At 40.1% G+C, this 18,710-nt stretch overlaps 7 non-coding genes across 7 annotated transcripts; all 7 read left to right on the forward strand.

Annotated features, from left to right (window-relative positions):
• The first annotated feature begins 98 nt into the window (after positions 1-98).
• trnaq-uug (transfer RNA glutamine (anticodon UUG)) lies at positions 99-170 on the forward strand. Its single transcript has one exon. It is a non-coding gene; the product is annotated as a tRNA-Gln (tRNA).
• A 1,200-nt stretch (positions 171-1,370) lies between these two features.
• On the forward strand, positions 1,371-1,442 carry trnaq-uug (transfer RNA glutamine (anticodon UUG)). Its single transcript has one exon. It is a non-coding gene; the product is annotated as a tRNA-Gln (tRNA).
• Positions 1,443-2,641: 1,199 nt separating this feature from the next.
• trnaq-uug (transfer RNA glutamine (anticodon UUG)) lies at positions 2,642-2,713 on the forward strand. The gene has a single exon. It is a non-coding gene; the product is annotated as a tRNA-Gln (tRNA).
• Positions 2,714-3,915: 1,202 nt separating this feature from the next.
• trnas-gcu (transfer RNA serine (anticodon GCU)) lies at positions 3,916-4,001 on the forward strand. Its single transcript has one exon. It is a non-coding gene; the product is annotated as a tRNA-Ser (tRNA).
• A 1,751-nt stretch (positions 4,002-5,752) lies between these two features.
• Positions 5,753-5,834, forward strand: trnas-gcu (transfer RNA serine (anticodon GCU)). The gene has a single exon. It is a non-coding gene; the product is annotated as a tRNA-Ser (tRNA).
• Positions 5,835-10,693: 4,859 nt separating this feature from the next.
• Positions 10,694-10,781, forward strand: trnas-gcu (transfer RNA serine (anticodon GCU)). Its single transcript has one exon. It is a non-coding gene; the product is annotated as a tRNA-Ser (tRNA).
• A 4,887-nt stretch (positions 10,782-15,668) lies between these two features.
• On the forward strand, positions 15,669-15,756 carry trnas-gcu (transfer RNA serine (anticodon GCU)). Its single transcript has one exon. It is a non-coding gene; the product is annotated as a tRNA-Ser (tRNA).
• The last annotated feature ends 2,954 nt before the right edge of the window (positions 15,757-18,710 follow it).

Raw genomic sequence — 18,710 nt, forward strand, 5'->3', positions numbered from 1 at the left:
ACTTCATTTGTTCATCTGTCAAACTTTGTTCAGACCTTTGGCAAAGTGCATATAGAGGAAGAATTTTTTTTTTTTTAGAGTTATGATACTGTATGTAGGGTTCCATGGTGTAATGGTCAGCACTTTGGACTTTGAATCCAGCGATCCGAGTTCAAATCTCGGTGGAACCTGATCTTCGCTTTCAACAACCAATTCTTCCCTTTGTCATGTTTGATGAGAACGCTGAATCTGTCATATATGAATACCTCACTTACAGTTACTCATTTGATGCAAGTTCTCATACACAGCTGCTGCACAAACAGACTCCAACAACACCTTTATCCCCCTGGCCGTAAGACTGTACAACTCTTCTCTGGGTGGCCAGGGATAATCATGATTAAACCCATATTCACATGCATATCAGAACTGTTTGCAAATGAGCACATCACACAATTTCATATTCGTTTTTTCATACTTATATCCTATTACACTTTTACAGTAATGCGCTGCATTATCATGTTATTATGTTGTTACTAGGGCTGTCAAACGATTATTTTTTAATGGCGATTAATCACACTTTTTCCATAGTTAACTCACGATTATTCTCTATTTTGAAAATTTAGTTAGAATCAAATAAACACAAAGAAAAAATGTCTTTTATCTTTATATCTATAAATTATATAGCCTGTATATACCCTGTAAACCTTTCTTTCTTTGCCTCTGTCACAACTTTGCGATTAATCGCGATTAATCACACTTTTTCCATAGTTAACTCACGATTATTCTCTATTTTGTAAATTTAGTTAGAATCAAATAAACACAAAGAAAAATTGGCTTTTCTATTTATATCTATACATTATATACCCTGTATATATACCCTGTAAACCTTTCTTTCTTTGCCTCTGTCACAACTTCATTTAAGAGTGCTTCAAACTCATATTATCTAAATGCTTTGAAATAAGTCTTAAGATTAAGAAATAAGACTGAAATAACTCATTTGTGCTTTTCTCTTTTAGATAATGGTTCAAACGAATTAATCAACAATGGTTAATATTTTGTATTAATGGTCATATTCTCCGTTATAATATAAAATAGGCCCATTTTTTATGTAAATGAGTTCATTTTGGGTTACTGAACCAGTCCAGATTTTTATTTTGAAGTATTTACCTGAACATTTCCAAGCTTACGGTGAAGACTTTCTGTTTGATTTTAGAATATTCACATTTGAACTGGAAGAAGGGTTTAAAAGTGAAAGGACTTTTATATTTAGATTCTTCTTTTCCAGGAGTTCAGATGTAACTGGGCAAATCGACTTCATTTGGTCAGACCTTTGGCAAAGTGCATAGAGAGGAAGAATTTTTTTTTTTTTAGAGTTATGATACTGTATGTAGGGTTCCATGGTGTAATGGTCAGCACTTTGGACTTTGAATCCAGCGATCCGAGTTCAAATCTCGGTGGAACCTGATCTTCGCTTTCAACAACCAATTCTTCCCTTTGTCATGTTTGATGAGAACGCTGAATCTGTCATATATGAATACCTCACTTACAGTTACTCATTTGATGCAAGTTCTCATACCCAGCTGCTGCACAAACAGACTCCAACAACACCTTTATCCCCCTGGCCGTAAGACTGTACAACTCTTCTCTGGGTGGCCAGGGATAATCATGATTAAACCCATATTCACATGCATATCAGAACTGTTTGCAAATGAGCACATCACACAATTTCATATTCGTTTTTTCATACTTATATCCTATTACACTTTTACAGTAATGCGCTGCATTATCATGTTATTATGTTGTTACTAGGGCTGTCAAACGATTATTTTTTAATGGCGATTAATCACACTTTTTCCATAGTTAACTCACGATTATTCTCTATTTTGAAAATTTAGTTAGAATCAAATAAACACAAAGAAAAAATGTCTTTTATCTTTATATCTATAAATTATATAGCCTGTATATACCCTGTAAACCTTTCTTTCTTTGCCTCTGTCACAACTTTGCGATTAATCGCGATTAATCACACTTTTTCCATAGTTAACTCACGATTATTCTCTATTTTGTAAATTTAGTTAGAATCAAATAAACACAAAGAAAAATTGGCTTTTCTCTTTATATCTATACATTATATACCCTGTATATATACCCTGTAAACCTTTCTTTCTTTGCCTCTGTCACAACTTCATTTAAGAGTGCTTCAAACTCATATTATCTAAATGCTTTGAAATAAGTCTTAAGATTAAGAAATAAGACTGAAATAACTCATTTGTGCTTTTCTCTTTTAGATAATGGTTCAAACGAATTAATCAACAATGGTTAATATTTTGTATTAATGGTCATATTCTCCGTTATAATATAAAATAGGCCCATTTTTTATGTAAATGAGTTCATTTTGGGTTACTGAACCAGTCCAGATTTTTATTTTGAAGTATTTACCTGAACATTTCCAAGCTTACGGTGAAGACTTTCTGTTTGATTTTAGAATATTCACATTTGAACTGGAAGAAGGGTTTAAAAGTGAAAGCACTTTTATATTTAGATTCTTCTTTTCCAGGAGTTCAGATGTAACTGGGCAAATCGACTTCATTTGGTCAGACCTTTGGCAAAGTGCATAGAGAGGAAGAATTTTTTTTTTTTGAAGTTATGATACTGTATGTAGGGTTCCATGGTGTAATGGTCAGCACTTTGGACTTTGAATCCAGCGATCCGAGTTCAAATCTCGGTGGAACCTGATCTTCGCTTTCAACAACCAATTCTTCCCTTTGTCATGTTTGATGAGAACGCTGAATCTGTCATATATGAATACCTCACTTACAGTTACTCATTTGATGCAAGTTCTCATACACAGCTGCTGCACAAACAGACTCCAACAACACCTTTATCCCCCTGGCCGTAAGACTGTACAACTCTTCTCTGGGTGGCCAGGGATAATCATGATTAAACCCATATTCACATGCATATCAGAACTGTTTGCAAATGAGCACATCACACAATTTCATATTCGTTTTTTCATACTTATATCCTATTACACTTTTACAGTAATGCGCTGCATTATCATGTTATTATGTTGTTACTAGGGCTGTCAAACGATTATTTTTTAATGGCGATTAATCACACTTTTTCCATAGTTAACTCACGATTATTCTCTATTTTGAAAATTTAGTTAGAATCAAATAAACACAAAGAAAAAATGTCTTTTATCTTTATATCTATAAATTATATAGCCTGTATATACCCTGTAAACCTTTCTTTCTTTGCCTCTGTCACAACTTTGCGATTAATCGCGATTAATCACACTTTTTCCATAGTTAACTCACGATTATTCTCTATTTTGTAAATTTAGTTAGAATCAAATAAACACAAAGAAAAATTGGCTTTTCTCTTTATATCTATACATTATATACCCTGTATATATACCCTGTAAACCTTTCTTTCTTTGCCTCTGTCACAACTTCATTTAAGAGTGCTTCAAACTCATATTATCTAAATGCTTTGAAATAAGTCTTAAGATTAAGAAATAAGACTGAAATAACTCATTTGTGCTTTTCTCTTTTAGATAATGGTTCAAACGAATTAATCAACAATGGTTAATATTTTGTATTAATGGTCATATTCTCCGTTATAATATAAAATAGGCCCATTTTTTATGTAAATGAGTTCATTTTGGGTTACTGAACCAGTCCAGATTTTTATTTTGAAGTATTTACCTGAACATTTCCAAGCTTACGGTGAAGACTTTCTGTTTGATTTTAGAATATTCACATTTGAACTGGAAGAAGGGTTTAAAAGTGAAAGCACTTTTATATTTAGATTCTTCTTTTCCAGGAGTTCAGATGTAACTGGGCAAATCGACTTCATTTGGTCAGACCTTTGGCAAAGTGCATATAGAGGAAGAATTTTTTTTTTTTAGAGTTATGATACTGTATGTAGGGTTCCATGGTGTGCCGAGTGGTTAAGGCGATGGACTGCTAATCCATTGTGCTTTGCACGCATGGGTTCAAATCCCATTCTCGTCGGCTTTCCATCTAAAGCAGTGTTGTCAACACTTGTTTCTGATTCCACTTTGTGCAAATGCATTTTTCAAACAATGCTTATGTGGCAATATTTTTATTTTAGCTTACATTAGGGGGATTGAATGTGTCATGAACAATTTGTTTTCTGACTTCAGGGTAATCATGCTCTGAAAGATTACTTTTGCTTTCAGTTTACACCCACCTTTGACTTGTATATTAGCTGCAATCAGCTGTAAATGACTTTCTCCACAGAGCACAAGCAAGTTAAAGCTTCCTGGAGAATGCGGGCATCCCGCTATGTCTCGCATGTTAAGCAGGCGCTCTACCACTTGCGCTAATTCCCCTTTCATTGTTGAGTAGAGACTGCAGATATCATGGAACCCTAGCACCCCCCCAGCACCACCCCACCCCACCCCCCCGTGCTTGTCCTAGGGTCATTTGCATTGATTTATGCTTTTTGAAGGTAATTGACTCTAATCCATTTCCATGCAAGTGGGTCAACTCCGGTCCTGATGGGCACTTATTTGCAAATCAGATGATGTGTTCAGGAGCTATGTCAGTCTTTACTTAGTGCTTCCAAATCAACGACCATTTCTGACCAAAAGATCTATTCCTCGATCCATCAAAAGGAATAGATCTCACGATTGTGGCTTGTTGGTTTTACTCAGTGTGTTTTTCAGACTGGTTGAATGTATCAAGAAGAGTCTTGCATCCGATTAGTGAGACACAGGAATTCCGTAGTGTTTCATGCTTTCAGTTTTTAAACAAATTTGAATTTGCATATTAGTTGGTCTGCCTTTATAAGACCACCATTTAGACCTCTCACTAGAAGAGCACCTAAAAGATTTCTGAGGAATGAGGACATGAATCCCGCCACATTTTGCATGGAAAGCAAGCCCTTTATAGTTTGACCCAATTTGCCTTCCATATTTGAGTATATACTGAAGAGACTTAAACCCTAAATTTGAATTGCCCTAAATCCAACTGCATTTGTTTTGCCCTATTTGTAAATCAAAGAACCTCAAAGATCCCTACATGAAAACATATTTAGATCATAATGATTCTCCTTTTGTGAAAGGAGGAATTCATATGCTCTGCCCACAAGGCCTTTGTACCTTGTGACGCGCTCATGTGAGATTGAAATTTTACAAAGGCAACACAAGACCAAACGATGACAATAACCTCCAATGATCATGTCAAAGCTTCCTGGAGAAGGCATGAATGGATCACAACATGCTCAACGAGCTCTTCGATTCGAACACCATCCCCTATGGTTGTAGGGCTCACGATGCAGATTGAAATTTTACAAAGGCAACACAAGACCAAACGATGACAATAACCTCCAATGATCATGTCAAAGCTTCCTGGAGAAGGCATGAATGGATCACAAGATGCTCAACGAGCTCTTCGATTCGAACACCATCCCCTATGGTTGTAGGGCTCACGATGCAGATATCGCAAAACCCTAAGCCAACTTCAGCTGTACCACCACAGCTGTTGATGATTTCCTCCACTGAAATGTGAAGCTAAGGAAGGATTCCTGGAGAATGCAGGTATAGATCCCGCTACCTCTCACATGCAAAGCGAGCGCTCTACCACTTGAGCAAATTCCCCTTTTTTTCCTTTTGTGAAGGAAGGGAGAATTGATTTCCTCCTTTCACAGCCCTGCGTTACTAATGAGGCTGCAATGTGAGACTGAAATTTTAGCAGCTGTTGTTGAGGACGCGAATTTTTAGCATCAAAACAACAGATGAGGGGACGAGGTGGCCGAGTGGTTAAGGCGATGGACTGCTAATCCATTGTGCTTTGCACGCATGGGTTCAAATCCCATTCTCGTCGGCTTTCCATCTAAAGCAGTGTTGTCAACACTTGTTTCTGATTCCACTTTGTGCAAATGCATTTTTCAAACAATGCTTATGTGGCAATATTTTTATTTTAGCTTACATTAGGTTCATTAGGGGGATTGAATGTGTCATGAACAATTTGTTTTCTGATTTCAGGGTAATCATGCTCTGAAAGATTACTTTTGCTTTCAGTTTACACCCACCTTTGACTTGTATATTAGCTGCAATCAGCTGTAAATGACTTTCTCCACAGAGCACAAGCAAGTTAAAGCTTCCTGGAGAATGCGGGTATCCCGCTATGTCTCGCATGTTAAGCAGGCGCTCTACCACTTGCGCTAATTCCCCTTTCATTGTTGAGTAGAGACTGCAGATATCATGGAACCCTAGCACCCCCCCATCACCACCCCACCCCACCCCACCCCACCCCCCCCCCCCGTGCTCGTCCTAGGGTCATTTGCATTGATTTATGCTTTTTGAAGGTAATTGACACAAATCCATTTCCATGCAAGTGGGTCAACTCCGGTCCTGATGGGCACTTATTTGCAAATCAGATGATGTGTTCAGGAGCTATGTCAGTCTTTACTTAGTGCTTCCAAATCAACGACCATTTCTGACCAAAAGATCTATTCCTCGATTCATCAAAAGGAATAAATCTCACGATTGTGGCTTGTTGGTTTTACTCAGTGTGTTTTTCAGACTGGTTGAATGTATCAAGAAGAGTCTTGCATCCGATTAGTGAGACACAGGAATTCCGTAGTGTTTCATGCTTTCAGTTTTTAAACAAATTTGAATTTGCATATTAGTTGGTCTGCCTTTATAAGACCACCATTTAGACCTCTCACTAGAAGAGCACCTAAAAGATTTCTGAGGAATGAGGACATGAATCCCGCCACATTTTGCATGGAAAGCAAGCCCTTTATAGTTTGACCCAATTTGCCTTCCATATTTGAGTATATACTGAAGAGACTTAAACCCTAAATTTGAATTGCCCTAAATCCAACTGCATTTGTTTTGCCCTATTTGTAAATCAAAGAACCTCAAAGATCCCTACATGAAAACATATTTAGATCATAATGATTCTCCTTTTGTGAAAGGAGGAATTCATATGCTCTGCCCACAAGGCCTTTGTACCTTGTGACGCGCTCATGTGAGATTGAAATTTTACAAAGGCAACACAAGACCAAACGATGACAATAACCTCCAATGATCATGTCAAAGCTTCCTGGAGAAGGTATGAATGGATCACAACATGCTCAACGAGCTCTTCGATTCGAACACCATCCCCTATGGTTGTAGGGCTCACGATGCAGATTGAAATTTTACAAAGGCAACACAAGACCAAACGATGACAATAACCTCCAATGATCATGTCAAAGCTTCCTGGAGAAGGCATGAATGGATCACAACATGCTCAACGAGCTCTTCGATTCGAACACCATCCCCTATGGTTGTAGGGCTCACGATGCAGATATCGCAAAACCCTAAGCCAACTTCAGCTGTACCACCGCAGCTGTTGATGATTTCCTCCACTGAAATGTGAAGCTAAGGAAGGATTCCTGGAGAATGCAGGTATAGATCCCGCTACCTCTCACATGCAAAGCGAGCGCTCTACCACTTGAGCAAATTCCCCTTTTTTTCCTTTTGTGAAGGAAGGGAGAATTGATTTCCTCCTTTCACAGCCCTGCGTTACTAATGAGGCTGCAATGTGAGACTGAAATTTTAGCAGCTGTTGTTGAGGACGCGAATTTTTAGCATCAAAACAACAGATGAGGGGACGAGGTGGCCGTACCCGCCGGTTTTTGGACTGCCTCAGAGGTCCTAACACTTCCGAACACATTCTGTCAGGTCCGAACAAGGTCCGAACACTTTCCTAACGACATCAAAGAGGTCCGAACGAGGTCCGAACAAGGTCCGAACAAGGTCCGAACAAGGTCCGAACACAGGTCCGAACACAGCCAAAAATGGGGCAAAAGGGACACGTGACGTGACGTCGGAGGGGGCGCGGTTAACGCTTTTGAGTGTCGGCCATATTTTTCTTCGCATACACTTGTGACAAGCACGGGAACAAGGTTTGTAAACTTGATTAATACTCATAAAAGTAACGCCATGTATAAGCCGAATGTTAAACCGTGGGACAAACAATATGTAATTTAATCTTCCGTCCTCTCGGCACTTTATCCAAGTTGTATTTCAACTTCCTTGTAACGTAGCCATTTTGCCAATGGAAGTTCTGCCTGTAATAGCGTCGCTGTTCATACCAGCATTGTGTGGCGACGGTGGGGATGTTAGTGATATGACAGAATCAGAAGACAAATAGTAACTTATTTTTTTGTTTATTTGCCTTATAAACTCTGCCGATTCCTCGGGGAAAGCCTTAAGATTTGAACTATCTTTTTTTGCATTTATTGTCCGTCAGTGCAATAGTAATTAATCGGCTATCTGTGGCGTTTTCTCCACTCTGGTAACGGAGCCTGGTTATGTGTTTGAGCAGAGCAGACAGATGTGTCCAGATGTATTAACCCTTGTTTTCTGGTCATATTTTTGTTACTCAAGCAATGTTTGTTGGTCTGGTGGACCCGCTGCATTTTTGGGGTTTTTAATTCAACACAATCAAACAATTTTATGTTAAAATACTCTACAGATGTTTACTTCATCCCAATTTCAAGCAATATAAACAACAAGTTTTTTGGTATAACTATCATGTATTATTCATTTACAACTTTTTTAGAACTTTGAACATTTACAAAACATAAGTAAGATCTCAATCTCAGCTCGGCTGCTGACCACTTGGTCCTGGGGCCTGCTGCTGTCTAGCTGTGGTTCATTCTCATTTAGGAGATAGCTGATGATTAATGTCATCCTCTTCTAAAAGTCACTGTCAGACTCTGAATTTGATCTTCATATTCTGAAACCTCCTCCCCCACATTGTCATCAAATGTGTCTGTCTTGACCAAAATCAATTTCAAGGCCTTGTGTGCGATGAATCTTTTGGTTGTTGCGGAGAATCGGTTGTATTAGTAGTTATCACTGGGAAAGCTATATTTATTGCCCCCCCCCCCAAAAAAAAGAGGAATATGATAACAGGTGCAAGTGCGTGAATGTCGGTTTGACACACGCACATGTGTATAATTACAACAAACAGTTTGAAAGTAGTGTTTGTTTTACAGATTACCAAGAAGCTGGCTGGCGCTATTGGGGACAGTGCTGCATGGATGACAAACATCGGCAACGAGTTTGGCCAGGTTCTGAACTCTGTTCTGACGTCGGGTGAAGGTGCAGGGTTGGAAGAGTTGTGCCATGGCATCGTCACTCGATACAAGAATGCGGGCCAAGCTGAACCTGAGGTCATCTATGTTGACCGGGACTGCTGCAGCCAGTCAGGTGGGTAAAAATGATCTTTATCAAATATACGTTTGAAACACTGTGTGCCACACACACACACACACACACACTGTTACCACTCCACTTGTGGGAGGAGGGGTACTGGCAATTGGGCAGCGGCTGACTTTGTTTTTCACAGGTGTGTCTTCAGTGGTCAAACTCTTCCACCCATGGAGGTCTGCAGTGCGCTTGGACAGCTTCCATTTCATGCGGCGTTTTAACTGCGGCGTTAAGTTTACGTTAAGTGTCTGTCTGTCTGTTCGCAGATGATTGCACGTCTGTTACTGTGTGATTATTGTTACAATGTTAATAAAGTTTGATAATTTTACTTGAACCAAGAACAGCCTTCACATTTTTATTTAATTTCCCTTTGCAAAACAGGACGACAGTGAGTGTGAGTGACATCCATTTAATGCAATTGTCAAAAGTGAAGCCAGAATTACTTGGAGAATTATTTTACATTTATTAATAAAACCCAACACTCTTTGTCTCAACCAAAGATTTTTTAAAAATACTTTCTTTGCTCAATTTGGAATTTGTTTCATTCACTTGTGTTGCACAAATAGTGATACAGATAGATAGCTAGTGTTAGCCCGATTTTTTCATTGGAAGCCCAAGAACAAGCTGGAGAAATCGTTTATTAAAAAAGTATTTATCAGTGGTCACATAGTAAAGTATATTGCAGCGCTGGACTCGGAGTGCCAGAGCTCCCGCAGGAAATCCGTCAGGCCAAGCCCCGATATCCGGAAACATGTCATATTTATATTCAGCTTTATCTCACAGAAGTTGTTTTCACACTTGTCAGAGTATAATTGGCCAGTTTTTAGTGGCATGATCAGGCCAGTTGCTGTCCTTGTTGTGTTCTTTGGATGTGAGAAACAATGTGTGTGTATGTGTGAGTGCTGTTTTAGGCGTGGATCTAATGTACCAGACCTATCTACTCTACTAGAGATGTTTTGTCTGACCCAGTTGTTTATGTCATTCTAAAGTCTTGGACCCTTTTAAGGTCATCGATTGTGCAGTATGAGCAGAGTGGAAAAGTACCAGCTAGGAACATTTAGGAAAATACAGAATATGAATTTATAATGTCTAAGATCAAAGCCAATCATAACACTAGTCTCTCAAATAATTGAGTGTACCAAAAAAGAGGGGAAAAATGATGGGAGACTTATTTACATTTACAGTTATACACATTTTGTGTGCTGCCCCCTACAGTAGGCTTTAGTAACGTCCAAAGCACTGTGGTATGTTGGGGTGTTGCCACAATACAGGTTCGAATCCCACAAGAAACATGAAAATTAAATGGATGATAAACCTTGCAATAAGTGCAGAGGTGTGTGTAAACAATGTTGAGAAGATAAGAGAATAGAGAAAAGTGGATATAGTGTACGTTTTTCTCCTTTTCTTTTTCTCTCTCCCCCCCCCCCCCCTTCCTCTTTTTTTCCTTTTCCCCCCTTTCGGGCAGTCCCTTTTGCCCCATTTTTGGCCGAGTGGTTAAGGCGATGGACTGCTAATCCATTGTGCTTTGCACGCATGGGTTCAAATCCCATTCTCGTCGGCTTTCCATCTAAAGCAGTGTTGTCAACACTTGTTTCTGATTCCACTTTGTGCAAATGCATTTTTCAAACAATGCTTATGTGGCAATATTTTTATTTTAGCTTACATTAGGTTCATTAGGGGGATTGAATGTGTCATGAACAATTTGTTTTCTGATTTCAGGGTAATCATGCTCTGAAAGATTACTTTTGCTTTCAGTTTACACCCACCTTTGACTTGTATATTAGCTGCAATCAGCTGTAAATGACTTTCTCCACAGAGCACAAGCAAGTTAAAGCTTCCTGGAGAATGCGGGTATCCCGCTATGTCTCGCATGTTAAGCAGGCGCTCTACCACTTGCGCTAATTCCCCTTTCATTGTTGAGTAGAGACTGCAGATATCATGGAACCCTAGCACCCCCCCATCACCACCCCACCCCACCCCACCCCACCCCACCCCACCCCACCCCACCCCACCCCGTGCTCGTCCTAGGGTCATTTGCATTGATTTATGCTTTTTGAAGGTAATTGACGCTAATCCATTTCCATGCAAGTGGGTCAACTCCGGTCCTGATGGGCACTTATTTGCAAATCAGATGATGTGTTCAGGAGCTATGTCAGTCTTTTCTTAGTGCTTCCAAATCAACGACCATTTCTGACCAAAAGATCTATTCCTCGATCCATCAAAAGGAATAGATCTCACGAATGTGGCTTGTTGGTTTTACTCAGTGTGTTTTTCAGACTGGTTGAATGTATCAAGAAGAGTCTTGCATCCGATTAGTGAGACACAGGAATTCCGTAGTGTTTCATGCTTTCAGTTTTTAAACAAATTTGAATTTGCATATTAGTTGGTCTGCCTTTATAAGACCACCATTTAGACCTCTCACTAGAAGAGCACCTAAAAGATTTCTGAGGAATGAGGACATGAATCCCGCCACATTTTGCATGGAAAGCAAGCCCTTTATAGTTTGACCCAATTTGCCTTCCATATTTGAGTATATACTGAAGAGACTTAAACCCTAAATTTGAATTGCCCTAAATCCAACTGCATTTGTTTTGCCCTATTTGTAAATCAAAGAACCTCAAAGATCCCTACATGAAAACATATTTAGATCATAATGATTCTCCTTTTGTGAAAGGAGGAATTCATATGCTCTGCCCACAAGGCCTTTGTACCTTGTGACGCGCTCATGTGAGATTGAAATTTTACAAAGGCAACACAAGACCAAACGATGACAATAACCTCCAATGATCATGTCAAAGCTTCCTGGAGAAGGCATGAATGGATCACAACATGCTCAACGAGCTCTTCGATTCAAACACCATCCCCTATGGTTGTAGGGCTCACGATGCAGATTGAAATTTTACAAAGGCAACACAAGACCAAACGATGACAATAACCTCCAATGATCATGTCAAAGCTTCCTGGAGAAGGCATGAATGGATCACAACATGCTCAACGAGCTCTTCGATTCAAACACCATCCCCTATGGTTGTAGGGCTCAGGATGCAGATATCGCAAAACCCTAAGCCAACTTCAGCTGTACCACCGCAGCTGTTGATGATTTCCTCCACTGAAATGTGAAGCTAAGGAAGGATTCCTGGAGAATGCAGGTATAGATCCCGCTACCTCTCACATGCAAATCGAGCGCTCTACCACTTGAGCAAATTCCCCTTTTTTTCCTTTTGTGAAGGAAGGGAGAATTGATTTCCTCCTTTCACAGCGCTGCGTTACTAATGAGGCTGCAATGTGAGACTGAAATTTTAGCAGCTGTTGTTGAGGACGCGAATTTTTAGCATCAAAACAACAGATGAGGGGACGAGGTGGCCGTACCCGCCGGTTTTTGGACTGCCTCAGAGGTCCTAACACTTCCGAACACATTCTGTCAGGTCCGAACAAGGTCCGAACACTTTCCTAACGACATCAAAGAGTTCCTAACGAGGTCCGAACAAGGTCCGAACAAGGTCCGAACACAGGTCCGAACACAGAAAAATGGGGCAAAAGGGACACGTGACGTGACGTCGAAGGGGGCGCGGTTAACGCTTTTGAGTGTCAGCCATATTTTTCTTCGCATACACTTGTGACAAGCACGGGAACAAGGTTTGTAAACTTGATTAATACTCATAAAAGTAACGCCATGTATAAGCCGAATGTTAAACCGTGGGACAAACAATATGCAATTTAATCTTCCGTCCTCTCGGCACTTTATCCAAGTTGTATTTCAACTTCCTTGTAACGTAGCCATTTTGCCAATGGAAGTTCTGCCTGTAATAGCGTCGCTGTTCATACCAGCATTGTGTGGCGACGGTGGGGATGTTAGTGATATGACAGAATCAGAAGACAAATAGTAACTTATTTTTTTGTTTATTTGCCTTATAAACTCTGCCGATTCCTCGGGGAAAGCCTTAAGATTTGAACTATCTATTTTTGCATTTATTGTCCGTCAGTGCAATAGTAATTAATCGGCTATCTGTGGCGTTTTCTCCACTCTGGTATCGGAGCCTGGTTATGTGTTTGAGCAGAGCAGACAGATGTGTCCAGATGTATTAACCCTTGTTTTCTGGTCATATTTTTGTTACTCAAGCAATGTTTGTTGGTCTGGTGGACCCGCTGCATTTTTGGGGTTTTTAATTCAACACAATCAAACAATTTTATGTTAAAATACTCATACAGATGTTTACTTCATCCCAATTTCAAGCAATATAAACAACAAGGTTTTTTGGTATAACTATCATGTATTATTCATTTACAACTTTTTTAGAACTTTGAACATTTACAAAACATAAGTAAGATCTCAATCTCAGCTCGGCTGCTGACCACTTGGTCCTGGGGCCTGCTGCTGTCTAGCTGTGGTTCATTCTCATTTAGGAGATAGCTGATGATTAATGTCATCCTCTTCTAAAAGTCACTGTCAGACTCTGAATTTGATCTTCATATTCTGAAACCTCCTCCCCCACATTGTCATCAAATGTGTCTGTCTTGACCAAAATCAATTTCAAGGCCTTGTGTGCGATGAATCTTTTGGTTGTTGCGGAGAATCGGTTGTATTAGTAGTTATCACTGGGAAAGCTATATTTATTGCCCCCCCCCCCCAAAAAAAAAAGAGGAATATGATAACAGGTGCAAGTGCGTGAATGTCGGTTTGACACACGCACATGTGTATAATTACAACAAACAGTTTGAAAGTAGTGTTTGTTTTACAGATTACCAAGAAGCTGGCTGGCGCTATTGGGGACAGTGCTGCATGGATGACAAACATCGGCAACGAGTTTGGCCAGGTTCTGAACTCTGTTCTGACAACGGGTGAAGGTGCAGGGTTGGAAGAGTTGTGCCATGGCATCGTCACTCGATACAAGAATGCGGGCCAAGCTGAACCTGAGGTCATCTATGTTGACCGGGACTGCTGCAGCCAGTCAGGTGGGTAAAAATGATCTTTATCAAATATACGTTTGAAAAACTGTGTGCCACACACACACACACACACACACACACTGTTACCACTCCACTTGTGGGAGGAGGGGTACTGGCAATTGGGCAGCGGCTGACTTTGTTTTTCACAGGTGTGTCTTCAGTGGTCAAACTCTTCCACCCATGGAGGTCTGCAGTGCGCTTGGACAGCTTCCATTTCATGCGACGTTTTAACTGCGGCGTTAAGTTTACATTAAGTGTCTGCCTGTCTGTCTGTCTGTTCGCAGATGATTGCTCGTCTGTTACTGTGTGATTATTGTTACAATGTTAATAAAGTTTGATAATTTTACTTGAACCAAGAACAGCCTTCACATTTTTATTTAATTTCCATTTGCAAAACAGGACGACAATGAGTGTGAGTGACATCCATTTAATGCAATTGTCAAAAGTGAAGCCAGAATTACTTGGAGAATTATTTTACATTTATTAATAAAACCCAACACTCTTTGTCTCAACCAAAGATTTTTTTAAAATACTTTCTTTGCTCAATTTGGAATTTGTTTCATTCACTTGTGTTGCACAAATAGTGATACAGATAGATAGCTAGTGTTAGCCCGATTTTTTCATTGGAAGCCCAAGAACAAGCTGGAGAAATCGTTTATTAAAAAAGTATTTATCAGTGGTCACATAGTAAAGTATATTGCAGCGCTGGACTCGGAGTGCCAGAGCTCCCGCAGGAAATCCGTCAGGCCGAGCCCCGATATCCGGAAACATGTCATATTTATATTCAGCTTTATCTCACAGAAGTTGTTTTCACACTTGTCAGAGTATAATCGGCCAGTTTTTAGTGGCATGATCAGGCCAGTTGCTGTCCTTGTTGTGTTCTTTGGATGTGATAAACAATGTGTGTGTATGTGTGAGTGCTGTTTTAGACGTGGATCTAATGTACCAGACCTATCTACTCTACTAGAGATGTTTTGTCTGACCCAGTTGTTTATGTCATTCTAAGGTCTTGGACCCTTTTAAGGTCATCGATTGTGCAGTATGAACAGAGTGGAAAAGTACCAGCTAGGAACATTTAGGAAAATACAGAATATGAATTTATAATGTCTAAGATCAAAGCCAATCATAACACTAGTCTCTCAAATAATTGAGTGTACCAAAAAAAGAGGGGAAAAATGATGGGAGACTTATTTACATTTACAGTTATACACATTTTGTGTGCTGCCCCCTACAGTAGGCTTTAGTAACGTCCAAAGCACTGTGGTATGTTGGGGTGTTGCCACAATACAGGTTCGAATCCCACAAGAAACATGAAAATTAAATGGATGATAAACCTTGCAATAAGTGCAGAGGTGTGTGTAAACAATGTTGAGAAGATAAGAGAATAGAGAAAAGTGGATATAGTGTACGTTTTCCTCCTTTTTTCTCCTTTTCTTTTTCTCTCTTTTCCCCCCCTCCTTCCTCTTTTTTTCCTTTTCCCCCCTTTCGGGCAGTCCCTTTTGCCCCATTTTTGGCCGAGTGGTTAAGGCGATGGACTGCTAATCCATTGTGCTTTGCACGCATGGGTTCAAATCCCATTCTCGTCGGCTTTCCATCTAAAGCAGTGTTGTCAACACTTGTTTCTGATTCCACTTTGTGCAAATGCATTTTTCAAACAATGCTTATGTGGCAATATTTTTATTTTAGCTTACATTAGGGGGATTGAATGTGTCATGAACAATTTGTTTTCTGACTTCAGGGTAATCATGCTCTGAAAGATTACTTTTGCTTTCAGTTTACACCCACCTTTGACTTGTATATTAGCTGCAATCAGCTGTAAATGACTTTCTCCACAGAGCACAAGCAAGTTAAAGCTTCCTGGAGAATGCGGGCATCCCGCTATGTCTCGCATGTTAAGCAGGCGCTCTACCACTTGCGCTAATTCCCCTTTCATTGTTGAGTAGAGACTGCAGATATCATGGAACCCTAGCACCCCCCCAGCACCACCCCACCCCACCCCCCCGTGCTTGTCCTAGGGTCATTTGCATTGATTTATGCTTTTTGAAGGTAATTGACGCTAATCCATTTCCATGCAAGTGGGTCAACTCCGGTCCTGATGGGCACTTATTTGCAAATCAGATGATGTGTTCAGGAGCTATGTCAGTCTTTACTTAGTGCTTCCAAATCAACGACCATTTCTGACCAAAAGATCTATTCCTCGATCCATCAAAAGGAATAGATCTCACGATTGTGGCTTGTTGGTTTTACTCAGTGTGTTTTTCAGACTGGTTGAATGTATCAAGAAGAGTCTTGCATCCGATTAGTGAGACACAGGAATTCCGTAGTGTTTCATGCTTTCAGTTTTTAAACAAATTTGAATTTGCATATTAGTTGGTCTGCCTTTATAAGACCACCATTTAGACCTCTCACTAGAAGAGCACCTAAAAGATTTCTGAGGAATGAGGACATGAATCCCGCCACATTTTGCATGGAAAGCAAGCCCTTTATAGTTTGACCCAATTTGCCTTCCATATTTGAGTATATACTGAAGAGACTTAAACCCTAAATTTGAATTGCCCTAAATCCAACTGCATTTGTTTTGCCCTATTTGTAAATCAAAGAACCTCAAAGATCCCTACATGAAAACATATTTAGATCATAATGAATCATAATGTGACGCGCTCATGTGAGATTGAAATTTTACAAAGGCAACACAAGACCAAACGATGACAATAACCTCCAATGATCATGTCAAAGCTTCCTGGAGAAGGCATGAATGGATCACAACATGCTCAACGAGCTCTTCGATTCGAACACCATCCCCTATGGTTGTAGGGCTCACGATGCAGATTGAAATTTTACAAAGGCAACACAAGACCAAACGATGACAATAACCTCCAATGATCATGTCAAAGCTTCCTGGAGAAGGCATGAATGGATCACAAGATGCTCAACGAGCTCTTCGATTCGAACACCATCCCCTATGGTTGTAGGGCTCACGATGCAGATATCGCAAAACCCTAAGCCAACTTCAGCTGTACCACCGCAGCTGTTGATGATTTCCTCCACTGAAATGTGAAGCTAAGGAAGGATTCCTGGAGAATGCAGGTATAGATCCCGCTACCTCTCACATGCAAAGCGAGCGCTCTACCACTTGAGCAAATTCCCCTTTTTTTCCTTTTGTGAAGGAAGGGAGAATTGATTTCCTCCTTTCACAGCCCTGCGTTACTAATGAGGCTGCAATGTGAGACTGAAATTTTAGCAGCTGTTGTTGAGGACGTGAATTTTTAGCATCAAAACAACAGATGAGGGGACGAGGTGGCCGTACCCGCCGGTTTTTGGACTGCCTCAGAGGTCCTAACACTTCCGAACACATTCTGTCAGGTCCGAACAAGGTCCGAACACTTTCCTAACGACATCAAAGAGTTCCTAACGAGGTCCGAACAAGGTCCGAACAAGGTCCGAACACAGGTCCGAACACAGCCAAAAATGGGGCAAAAGGGACACGTGACGTGACGTCGGAGGGGGCGCGGTTAACGCTTTTGAGTGTCGGCCATATTTTTCTTCGCATACACTTGTGACAAGCACGGGAACAAGGTTTGTAAACTTGATTAATACTCATAAAAGTAACGCCATGTATAAGCCGAATGTTAAACCGTGGGACAAACAATATGCAATTTAATCTTCCGTCCTCTCGGCACTTTATCCAAGTTGTATTTCAACTTCCTTGTAACGTAGCCATTTTGCCAATGGAAGTTCTGCCTGTAATAGCGTCGCTGTTCATACCAGCATTGTGTGGCGACGGTGGGGATGTTAGTGATATGACAGAATCAGAAGACAAATAGTAACTGATTTTTTTGTTTATTTGCCTTATAAACTCTGCCGATTCCTCGGGGAAAGCCTTAAAATTTGAACTATCTTTTTTTGCATTTTTGTCCGTCAGTGCAATAGTAATTAATCGGCTATCTGTGGCGTTTTCTCCACTCTGGTAACGGAGCCTGGTTATGTGTTTGAGCAGAGCAGACAGATGTGTCCAGATGTATTAACCCTTGTTTTCTGGTCATATTTTTGTTACTCAAGCAATGTTTGTTGGTCTGGTGGACCCGCTGCATTTTTGGGGTTTTTAATTCAACACAATCAAACAATTTTATGTTAAAATACTCTACAGATGTTTACTTCATCCCAATTTCAAGCAATATAAACAACAAGGTTTTTTGGTATAACTATCATGTATTATTCATTTACAACTTTTTTACAACTTTGAACATTTACAAAACATAAGTAAGATCTCAATCTCAGCTTGGCTGCTGACCACTTGGTCCTGGGGCCTGCTGCTGTCTAGCTGTGGTTCATTCTCATTTAGGAGATAGCTGATGATTAATGTCATCCTCTTCTAAAAGTCACTGTCAGACTCTGAATTTGATCTTCATATTCTGAAACCTCCTCCCCCACATTGTCATCAAATGTGTCTGTCTTGACCAAAATCAATTTCAAGGCCTTGTGTGCGATGAATCTTTTGGTTGTTGCGGAGAATCGGTTCTATTAGTAGTTATCACTGGGAAAG

This window comes from Leuresthes tenuis, unplaced genomic scaffold, assembly GCF_036924035.1.
Source record: "Leuresthes tenuis unplaced genomic scaffold, fLeuTen1.0.hap1 SCAF_14, whole genome shotgun sequence".
NCBI lineage: Eukaryota > Metazoa > Chordata > Actinopteri > Atheriniformes > Atherinopsidae > Leuresthes > Leuresthes tenuis.